This window comes from Mus musculus, chromosome 8 (genome assembly GCF_000001635.26).
Source record: "Mus musculus strain C57BL/6J chromosome 8, GRCm38.p6 C57BL/6J".
Lineage (NCBI taxonomy): Eukaryota > Metazoa > Chordata > Mammalia > Rodentia > Muridae > Mus > Mus musculus.
In genome coordinates this window covers 4,724,237-4,734,970 of record NC_000074.6, presented here as the reverse complement: position 1 = coordinate 4,734,970, position 10,734 = coordinate 4,724,237, and the positions used below count along the sequence as shown (strand labels likewise).

The window sequence follows — 10,734 nt, the reverse complement described above, 5'->3', positions numbered from 1 at the left end:
CTTTGTGTGTTCCTTTGTGTGTTTGTTTGTTATAGTATATGTAGCAGTTGCTGTCCAGAAGCTCAATGTGTAAACCATGCTGGCCTCAGATTCCTCTTGACCTGCCTACCTCTGCCTCCCATGTGCTGATATTAAAAACACATACCACCATACCTAGTTTGAATGGGACACAGTTTTATATTGAAATGTATTGTCATCAAAAAAGAAAAACTAGGTTACAGGTATGAAACAAACGTGTTCAGAGCCACTATTGAATATAAATTATTAATAAGAAAGTAACTATATTCTAATCATTCTTTTTCACTCTCCACCCCTCCTGTTTGTCTCTCTTTCTTGCCTCCCCAACTTGTCTAGTTAAGACAATAATGTTATACCTCAGGCTGATTTAAAACTAGTCATTAATGTCCTAAAGGTTAGGGTTTAGGGTTAGGGTTGTTTTAGAGTTAGTGATAGAGTTGTTAGGGTTAGGGGTTAGGGTTCGGGCAGCAGGTTAAGGACTCTTCTTTGTGTCATTTAAATGCATGTAAAACTTTTTAAGTATTCAAAAGTGTGTTGCAGTTAACAGTTTGTCCCTGACTCCATTTTAGGCATCTGGAAATTTAATAAAGCTGTTGTTTGAAATTTTCCTTATTCCTCTGCTCATCAGTTAAAACCTCTACCCACAGGTAAAGTTTCATGAGCTAGGTCAACATTGCCCTCATCAAGGTAGTCCAAAATCAGTAAGATATTGTGAGATTTGGGGATTTGTACATCACAGGGTGAAAGCTCAGAGTAACCTAATTTGATGAGTTTGAATCGAGGGATAAATGTGAACAAGACAGTTTAAACACAAAACTAGGTCTTTCTTGTTTGGCATATGAAGGCTCCAAATTACTAGGGTAGCACAAATAAAGACCAATTTTGAAATATAGTAGCCCAATGGTGGGCTGAGGATTAGGGACACAGAATATATAATATATTTATCACAGTTCCTCCTGTTGTGGTGGTCTGCTACCAGAAATAATATATGACAGGAAAATTGGTAATATAATATCACATTTAAGATAATAAAAATAACATTTTCCTTGAAATTCAGTATAAGAATTTCTGTTTTATATTTTAACTATTATTTCACTACTAATTCAGTATTTGAGCTTTCTCATTTAATAAACTCATGTGTATGACCTACAGAAAATAAAAAAAAAACTCTTAAATCTAAAAACATACTTTTAAATGGCAAATTACCTTGAAAACAGAAAAATAAGTAAATCTCACCATGTAATGTTTTTATTTTTAAAGACTTCACAAGAGCTAGTGAACTAAAACATTTTCCAGGCTAAATTATACCTTATTCTCTAATACTGTTTTTAATGTATTAACAATAAAAAGATGCCATCAATTTTATGTTTTACTCTCATGAGAAAAGATAATAGCCTAAGAAAAATAAGAATACACAAATATACATACCTATACACATAGACATACTCACAGTGACAGACCCATATTTCATTCAAAATCTCTGTAGCCAAGAAAATGTTTAATGTTTTCAGTATAATCTTAATTGACAAAACAATGTACATTTTTCTTCTGATTGATTATAAAAATTGCTCCTAAAGTACTCCCACACTCACTTCCAGACCATTAGATACTGCTAAACTGTGGTTTGCTGAGAATGAAGGATCTTTGTTAGAGACAAAAACTTACTAAGAGCAAGAAAAATTCATTCTAGTGGGACATAGAATTTTTTCAAAACAAATTTCTAAGTATGCTCATTAATTCCCACTCCAAACTCATAAACAGAAATACAAATCTGTTGAATTTTTTTGACTGTTGCAGTAAATCTCCAACCCACATAAGCCCAAGCAATGAAAACACAACTCAATATGAATACATGCTATGTGCCTCGATTGGGCAGATCTACCACTACACTACCATCTTCCCAATATAAGAGACCCCTTATAGGTTGCAGTTTCTCTAGGCCATGTGCTTCTCCACTTTCCTTTTTCTGCCACCATTGTTGTCTCTCTCTCTCTCTCTCTCTCTCTCTCTCTCTCTCTCTCTCTCTCTCAACTCTCTCCCAAAACCTTCAGCTCCACCTTCCCCTCTTTCTCCGCCCAATCCCCGGGCTCTAGCCTTTATAAATTAAAGTGAGAAGAAGGTTTACAGGAAATCACCTGAGTGCTGACTCATTCCTTGTTTGGAGTCCCTCACAAAAGAACAGAGTTCGCATCAAATACAATTAGCCCCAGGGCTATCCACAAAAATGACTAACATATGGAAAGACAATGAAGCATTTAATAGCCTCTTCTAGAACACATTCAACCTCCAAAATGGGGAATTTTCCTGAGAACCATAAACTAGTTTTATGGTTAATTCATTAAATAGAGATCAAAACATCCTTTTAAAGTCTTTTGTTGTGGCATTATATCATTTAATAATTGCTGAAATTCAACATGTTCTGTTACTATTACTTAGAACAAATTTCTTAATGTTGTGACCCTTTATTACAGTTATCACATTGTGATGACCTGAAACCATAAAATTATTTTCATTGCTAGTTCATAATTGTAATTTTTCTACTCTTATGGATCTTAATGTATGTTTTCCGATGGTCTTAGGTGACCGTTGTGAAAGTGTCATTCAAACCCCTCAAAGGTATTGCAACTCACAGGTTGAGAAACGGTGACAAAGAAGGACACCCAGCATGGGAACTTAGCTTAGATATTTTACTATTTAGCATGTATAAGGACTTTTATTTGATCTTAAGCTCATGAAATACTATCCTAGTTAAACACTAAAATATTAATATTTTAAGCAATATAAATGAAATTTCCAGCAAATACCACAAAAGTATTTTAAATTGAAAATAGATTCTTTTTCATAAATCTCACAGAGCTTCCTTACTCTTCCCAGCTCATCACCTCTCTTCTTCCCCAATCAACTCCCCTTCATCTCCCATCAGAAGAGCAGGGCTCCAAAAGATAACCAAATATGACAAAACAAAACATAGACAAGACAATAACCCTCCCACCGAAGCTGGACAAGGCAACCAAACATGAGGAAAAGTGTCCCAAGAGCAGACAAAATAGAGATACACCCGCTCCCACAGTTAGGTGTCAAAAAAAAAAAAAAAAAAAAAAAAAGCTAACAGTCACAACATATATGCAAAGGACCTGGTGGTACAGACCACTGCAGGACCCGTGCTTGCCATCTCAGTCTCTATGAGCCCTGCATTGTTGATTCAGTGGCTCTTCTCCTGCTGTCCTCTATCCCTCTGACCCCAAGAATTCTTTAGGCCCCATTTTTGCACAATTCCCAGAACTCTGAGAAAGATCCTATGGGCACATCCAATGTAGACTCTCTCTCTCTCCTCATAATGTCTGACTGTGGGTCTCAGCATCTGCTCAGTCTGCTAGAGGACCTTTGTGCCCCCAAGAACTTCTGCTCATTTAAGAGTGGCTCTCTCTTGGAAGTGGGAGAATTAGCCTCAGACAAAGATGAGCTCCCTATTTGGGTTTCCAATGCAAAGACATCAGTCCTGAAACCATATACACACAACCAAGAGAAATGGACTCAGCAACTTTTATCCATATATTTTAGCACACTTATTCATACATACTTGATGAGGATGAAATTGGCTGGGAAGAATTTTTAGAAACAGTGAGGACTGAAAATGGAGAAATGATGTAATATATTTTAACTAAACATGTATAAAATAAATTTTAAATAAAAAGTGTCTAGAGAGATAGTTTTGCAGTTAAGAGCTATTGGGTGTTGTTATTGAGGACCCATGCTCCATCACCAGAAACCACATAGCAGCAAACCATTTGCTCAGACTCCAGTCCCAGGCATCTCCTGCCTCCTTCTGGCTTCTGTTGGTACTGCATACAGACACATGCAAACAAATAACCGTGTGTGTGTGTGTGTGTGTGTGTGTGTGTGTGTGTGTGTGTGTGTGTGTGTGTAAAATAAAGCTTAAAAAAATAGAATTCTATTTAGTGATGTCATAGCCCTGAGATAGAAACCAATCAGAGCTAGTTAAAATGAACTCTTTCTGTTCCTGCATGAAAACAACTATAGGTTCCTCTGAACCAGCCTGCTTAGAGGCTAAAGCAGCCTTATTGTGAGGTTAGAATAGCTCAGCAAAGCTGTTCCTCTAAGAAAAGTGTCCACAGTTCTGATAAGTGACTTTTCTTTGATGTTTTCTGAATGTGCTCTCTGTCCTTTGTGAGAATTGTGGCTTTGATACCTCTATCTGTTAGATTACACATAGATCATAATCAACAGTGAGCATTGGCTCCTGAACAATCTACTTTTGCAGTGTCATTGCCTGGATTTTCAGTGAAGACTTTGTAGTATAATATGAACATTTCAGAGCCATTTCTGTCTATCATTTTTATAGTTTACATGTTTCTGCTGACTTTGAGCTAAGAATACCCTTAAATATCTCTGCTTTAACGTTGGGAGCACGTTCAGGAGAAGATTTAACTTATCATTTGTAGAAGCAGGAAAACCTAATATGAACATATCCAGATTCCCTCAATAAAACACCCCAGTGCTTCCTTTGTTGAAGAAAAGCATTGCTTTGGAGATGACTCCCATGCTCTCCTTGCCCACCAATGGGGGAGGGGACTTTCAATTCTTCTGTCTTGTCAGATTGATGACTTCATGTGTAATTAACTAAACCTGAAAGAGTTTGAGTGCTGTGCAGGATTTTTCTTATAAGGATCCACCTTTAATCTAGGCCACAGCTTCTGGAACATATATACATGATATAGATAGATATAGATAGATAGATAGATAGATAGATAGATAGATAGATAGATAGATAGATAGATAGATAGATAGAGATAGAGATAGAGATAGAGATAGAGATAGAGATAGAGATAGATAGAGATAGATATGGCATTGAAGATGGTAGCTCTTTCTCTTGCCCTACCTCTGACTAGCAAGTTTTGTGTGGTGGTGGTTTTGGGTTTTTGGGGGGAGGTGTTCTACTGGTACTAAAGCCTTCTCTGGAATTCTGGTATATATTGTAGACCAACTGAGGCATCCAGCCACATGATCTGAACCACTACTGAACTCTTCAACTTTCCATTGTTTGAGAACCATTGTTAGACTGGTTGGACCACAGATTGTGAGCTATTCTAATAAATCTACTTTCTAATATACATTCCTTCTACCAGTTCTGTTCATCTAGAAACCTTTCACTAATACTGCTGTGTTTTTTGTTTGTTGTTTGGTTTGGTTTGTTCTTTTATTTTTTTACCTTCCCCCTGAGGAAGATGTGCCAGCTAAGAATAGTGCTCCACAGTGTTTGTCATCTGTTTCCTGCTTTTCTCCCAGCTTGTCTCAGACCTCCCAGGTGAAAAGTAGCTGCAGTTTGCCGGAACACAGCATGAAGCCTCAGAGCTCTTGTTTCCTAAAACTCTCTTTTTAACTGCTAATATTCTGGGCCCCCTTCCACTTGTGGGACAAATTAATAACTCCATTGCAAGTTGAGTAATGGGCTATGCAAGCTATCTACCTTGATTCCTGGAGGAAGAAGGGGAAGTCCCTACTGAGTGTTTGAGGGAAATGTTGTGCCCAGATTGTAAAAACCCCAAAGAGACCACCAGGAATCACAACCAGCTGTAATCGCATGAGGGTCTTTATTCAAGCTCAAGCTTGAGCCACCAACCCTCACAGGAAAGAGAGCGAACCACCAGGTCTAAGTGAAGGGGCTTTATAAAGGAAAAAACCGCAAGCAGGGTTTCCAAGCCTTGACATTACATGAGAGGGTAAAGGAATGACATCCTTCAGACCTGATGACCTTGTTCAGACAATGGGGTGGAACCGCGCAGCTGGAAAGGGACCTTTCTGACCTGGGAAAAGTAACTTGTACTATCAAAAGCTGGTGTACTTTTACAATTGGCCACAGCTGCCAGGCAGTGGTGGTGCACACCTTTAATCCCCACACTTGGGAGGCAGAGCAGGCAGATTTCTGAGTTCGAGGCCAGCTTGGTCTACAGAGTGAGTTCCAGGACAGCCAGGGCTACACAGAGAAACCCTGTCTCGAAAAACCTAAATAAATAAATAAATAAATAAATAAATAAATAAATAAATAAATAAAAACACAATTGGCCACAGTTGTCTGGGAACATTTAATTGCCCTTCTCTCATGACCCAAAAGTGGGACACTTGTCTTTTTCAAGGGTGGTTGGTTCGTTTTTCTCAAGGACAGGTACCATCTGCACCCGGGATGTGCTAGCTATTCAGAGATGATACAGAGGCTGGGATGTGTATCCCAAAGCCGGCATCTGCAACTTCCGGCTTCTCTTCAGGCGCTCAGGCAATATCTGTAGTCTGGACCTGGTGAGCACAGGGACACTTCCCACAAAGGGGAGGAGCCGATGGTTGATTAGTGGGAACTGGAGTGGTGGGTACTTCCTGGGGATGGGTGGCAAGACAGATGGGTAGGCTATTGGAGGATAGGCGCAAGATCTACTGAAATTCAAATCCTTGTAGAGCTGTAAAAAGTCTGATTCTGGACTGGAAGTTTGGGCCACGAACTACCATGCCGTGTGTCCTTTCAGCACACGCTAACCCTACGGGAGGTGATCATGTCACTCAAGACTCACTGGCCAATCAGAGCCTTAAGCAGACCTGCCAGTCAGAAGGGGAGGAGAGTTCTTTTGTGTGCCTTGAGGCTGATCTGCTTATCTGCTAGATAGACTTGAGTAGTTTGGTGTTAAGTGTTCTGGGCCCTCCTTCTGAATATTGTGAGGTGCGCTCAGTCAAGCTCTGAACATGTCAAAAGCTCCGGGGTACTGGTTAGTTCATAATGTTGTTCCACCAATAGGGTTAACCCAGAAGTTACCATGGCAACATGGTAAGCACAGAGTCATTGCCAGCCACAGAGAGGAGCAGGAGGCTGAGCAGAGGGAGCTGAGTGGGAACTGAGTGGGAACCGGCAGCCACCGGTGAGGTTTCTTGTGGTCCTAGCCACTCGCTGGACCCAGTAGTAGCCTCTGAATAACTTCACTATGGTGGCTGCATCTGCACAGAGCATTTCTACACAGTGGCTTCTGTGTAGAAACATCCTTTGCAGGATGAGAAACTCGGAGAGCCCTACTTTCTACAAGTTCTGCCCTTGACATTAAAGAGTAAACATTAAAGAGTAAAATTCATTTGGAATTAATTTTGTGGAGGTTGTAAAAGGCATGTTATGTGTTGGGTCTCAATCCAGTATTAAGCTGTGATGTAAAAGAGTAGAGTTGATGATGTGAAGGATTTATTAATGCTTATGTCGGAGGCCAGCTCCAACGATAGGGTAGTTGATAGGGAATAGCGTCAGCGGATATTTAGGGGTGCCTTTTTTTAAAGATATTTTTTAATTTACATTTCAAATGTTATCCCCTTTCTTAGTTTCCCCTGCAAAAATCCCCTATCCTCTCCTCCCTCCCCCGATCCCCAACCCACCCACTCCCACTTCCTAGTCCAGGCATTCCCCTATACTGGGCCTTAGAACCGTCACAGGACCAAGGACCTCTCCTCCCATTGATGTCCAATTAGGCCATCCTCTGCTACATATGCAGCGAGAGCCACAAGTCTCTCTGTGTTTTCTTTGATTGGTGGTTTAGTCCCAGGGAGCTCTGGGGTTACTGGTTAGTTCATATTGTTGTTCCTCCTAGGGGGCTGCTAACCCCTTCAACTCCTTGGGTACTTTCTCTAGCTCCTTCATTGGGGACCCTGTGCTCCGTCTAATGGATGACTGTGAGCATCCACTTCTGTATTACTCAGGCAGAAGTATTATGCAGAGCCTCTCAGGAGACATCTATATCAGGCTCCTGTCAGCAAACTCTTGTTGGCATCTGCAATAGTGTCTAGGTTTTCTTCTAAGATAACATTAGAACTTCTGGGTTAACCCTATAGGTGCAACAACATTATGAACTAACCAGTACCCTGGAGCTCTTGACTCTAGCTGCATATGTATCAAAAGATGGCATAGTCGGCCATCACTGGAAAGAGAGGCCCATTGGAATTACAAACTTTATATGCCCCAGTACACGGGAATGCCAGGGCCAAAAAATGGGAGTGGGTGGGTAGGGGAGTGGGGGGGAGGGTATGGGGGACTTTTGGGATAGCATTGGAAATGTAAATGAGGAAAATACCTAATTAAAAAAATTATTGAAGCCAGGCAGTAGTGACACACACCTTTAATCCCAGCACTTGGGAGGCAGAGGCAGGTGGATTTCTGAGTTCAAGGCCAGGCTGGTTTACTGAGTGAGTTCCAGGACAGCCAGGGTTATACAGAGAAACAAAATAAAATAACAACAACAAAAAAAACCCAAAAAATTATTGAATTCTAGTTATAGTTTGAATTTACAGAGATAATAGGACTTGCTGATAGGTTGAGTGTTCATATGAGAAAATGAATGAAGGATAAGTTTTAGTTGTTTTGCCTGAATTACTAGGGAGACTATATACAATCCACTGGTTTTGTGTGTGTGTGTGTGTGTGTGTGTGTGTGTGTGTGTGTGTGTGTGTGTGTGTACATACATGAGCAAGCAAGCAATAATAAAGGATTTTTCCTGAAAAAAAAAAAAGAACTTCTGGGTTGAGAAATAAGTGGGGGAAGCACCAGAATTATATGAATATATTGTCAATGAAGCATATATTTACTTTACAGTGATGTCAGTATCATGCTTTGTGTTGTACACATGTATGGGGTATTTCAGGATGCAATACCTTTGATGATGTGCATGTGGACTTCACTTGGGAAGAGTGGGCTTTGCTGGATCCTTCCCAGAAGACTCTCTACAAAAATGTGATGCCGGAGACCTACAGGAACCTCACTGCTATAGGTAAGACAGTAGATTTTCCTTCACTTTCTAAAATAAGGGAGCAACTGTTTCTTTGTTACTAATGTTCCTCTGTACCTTCAATAGAAAACAAGGAAGAATGAGATGAATAAATTAGGTTCACTGAAGATAGTAACTTAAATTTTGACTAATTTCCAATAATATATCATACATTTTCTGGTACTATATTTCAGGCTGCAATTGGGAAGACCATAGTACTGACAAACATTGTCAAAGTTCTAGAAGACATGGAAGGTAATATTCATGGGCAAGTTTGTATGAATACGCCTCTGAAGAAATTTTAATGTCTCCTGGAAGTTTTAAAGAAAAGCAACAGTATAACAAAAAGTACTGCTTTAATTGTATCTGTGAGTATTAAATTCTCAAAAATCCATGTACCTCAATGTCAGGTTTCTGATTTGTGTTGGTAAGGCATCCTTCTAAACAATGCCTTAACAGATATTACCATTTGATCATAGCCACATTACAGCTACTCTGTAGAACTGCTAATCTATTTAGTCTCATACCACTCCCATATTGCAAAAGATGATAAGGATATGTCTCTAATAAACAAATATTCCATAGTAAAGTTGGTGTTGCTCATATACTTGTAGTAACACCACTAAGTTTAAGTTGGAGGGGAGCTTATGAGAGTCAAGAATATCACATCTATGATGATCAAAAAGTCAAACTGTATGAATGCAATGTGGAAATCTTTAATTTGTTATTCTTCTTTTAGTAGGTATATCATGTGATATACCTATTAAATGGATACAAACCATGTGAGCTAAGAGATTTTGAAAGAAGCAATGTATCTCTCTCTCCTGTAACAATGAGAAGATATATAGTATTCCCCATTTAAGTAAACTTTCTCAGTGTGATACAAGTTTATAATTAGTTGGTTTTCCAGCTTCATTGGGAATATATCCATAAACTCAAGCTGCAAAAAATCCCTATGAGTGCTGAAATGTGGAAAGTCCTAGTTCACTTTTCAAATATAGTATATATCACAATATAAAAAAATTTATGAATGTACTCATTGTGATAAAGCCCTGAGCTCTTCCAGTTCTCTTCAAATCTGTGAAAAACCTCATAAAGGAGAAAGGATGCTACAAATGTGAGTCATGTAACAAATATTCTCACAATTACAGGTATCCTCAAAGACACAAAATAACCCATAATGAAGAGAAACCACAAATATAAACAAAGTGAGAAAACCTTAAGATGTGATTCCTCTTTACAACTAAACCAAATCATAGAATGAATTCATAAAATAATTCATCAGTGTAATGATTGTGGTAAAGCTTCACATGTGCCAATTATCTTTGCAGGCATGAAAGATGTCATCTGAATATACTCAATATGGTAAGGCCTTTGCATGTCACAGTTATCCTCAAAAGCATGAAACAATTCATTCTGGAGAGAAACCCTATGACGATATTCAATATGGTGAAGCCTTTGTACATCCCAGTAGTCTCCAAATACATAAAAGAACACATACTAGAGAGAAACCCTACAAATGCAATCTATGTGATAAAGCCTTTGCACATTATGGCCAACTTCAAAGACATGAAAGAATTCATACTGGAGAGAAGCCTTACAAATGTAATCAATGTGGTAAAGCCTATGAATGTTGTAGTAGTCTCAAAAACCATAAAATAATAACACATACTGAACAGAAACCCTATGAATGTAACAAGTGTGATAAAGCCTTTCCATGTCTTCATGAACTTAAACTGAAGAGAAGGCTTACAAATGTAATGAAGGTGTTAAAGCCTGCACGTGTCATACTAGTTTCCAACTACATAAAGCAATGCATTCTGGAGAGAAATCTTATGAATGTAAGCAATGTTTTTTTGTTTTGTTTTGTTTTTGTTTTTTGTTTTGTTTTGTTTTTTTTTGTTTGTTTGTT

General features: G+C 38.9%; 1 long non-coding RNA gene across 3 annotated transcripts; it reads left to right on the top strand.

Annotated features, from left to right (window-relative positions):
* Positions 1–6,865: 6,865 nt before the first annotated feature.
* Gm39124 lies at positions 6,866–10,335 on the top strand. Of its 3 annotated transcripts, none has more exons than XR_870106.1 (4): positions 6,866–6,941; positions 8,651–8,825; positions 9,017–9,190; positions 10,154–10,335. It is a non-coding gene; the product is annotated as a predicted gene, 39124 (long non-coding RNA). The 3 variants fall into 3 exon arrangements; XR_870108.2 differs by lacking the exon at positions 10,154–10,335 and adding an exon at positions 9,974–10,031; XR_870107.2 differs by lacking the exon at positions 10,154–10,335 and having other exon boundaries at positions 9,017–9,220.
* Positions 10,336–10,734: the final 399 nt, after the last annotated feature.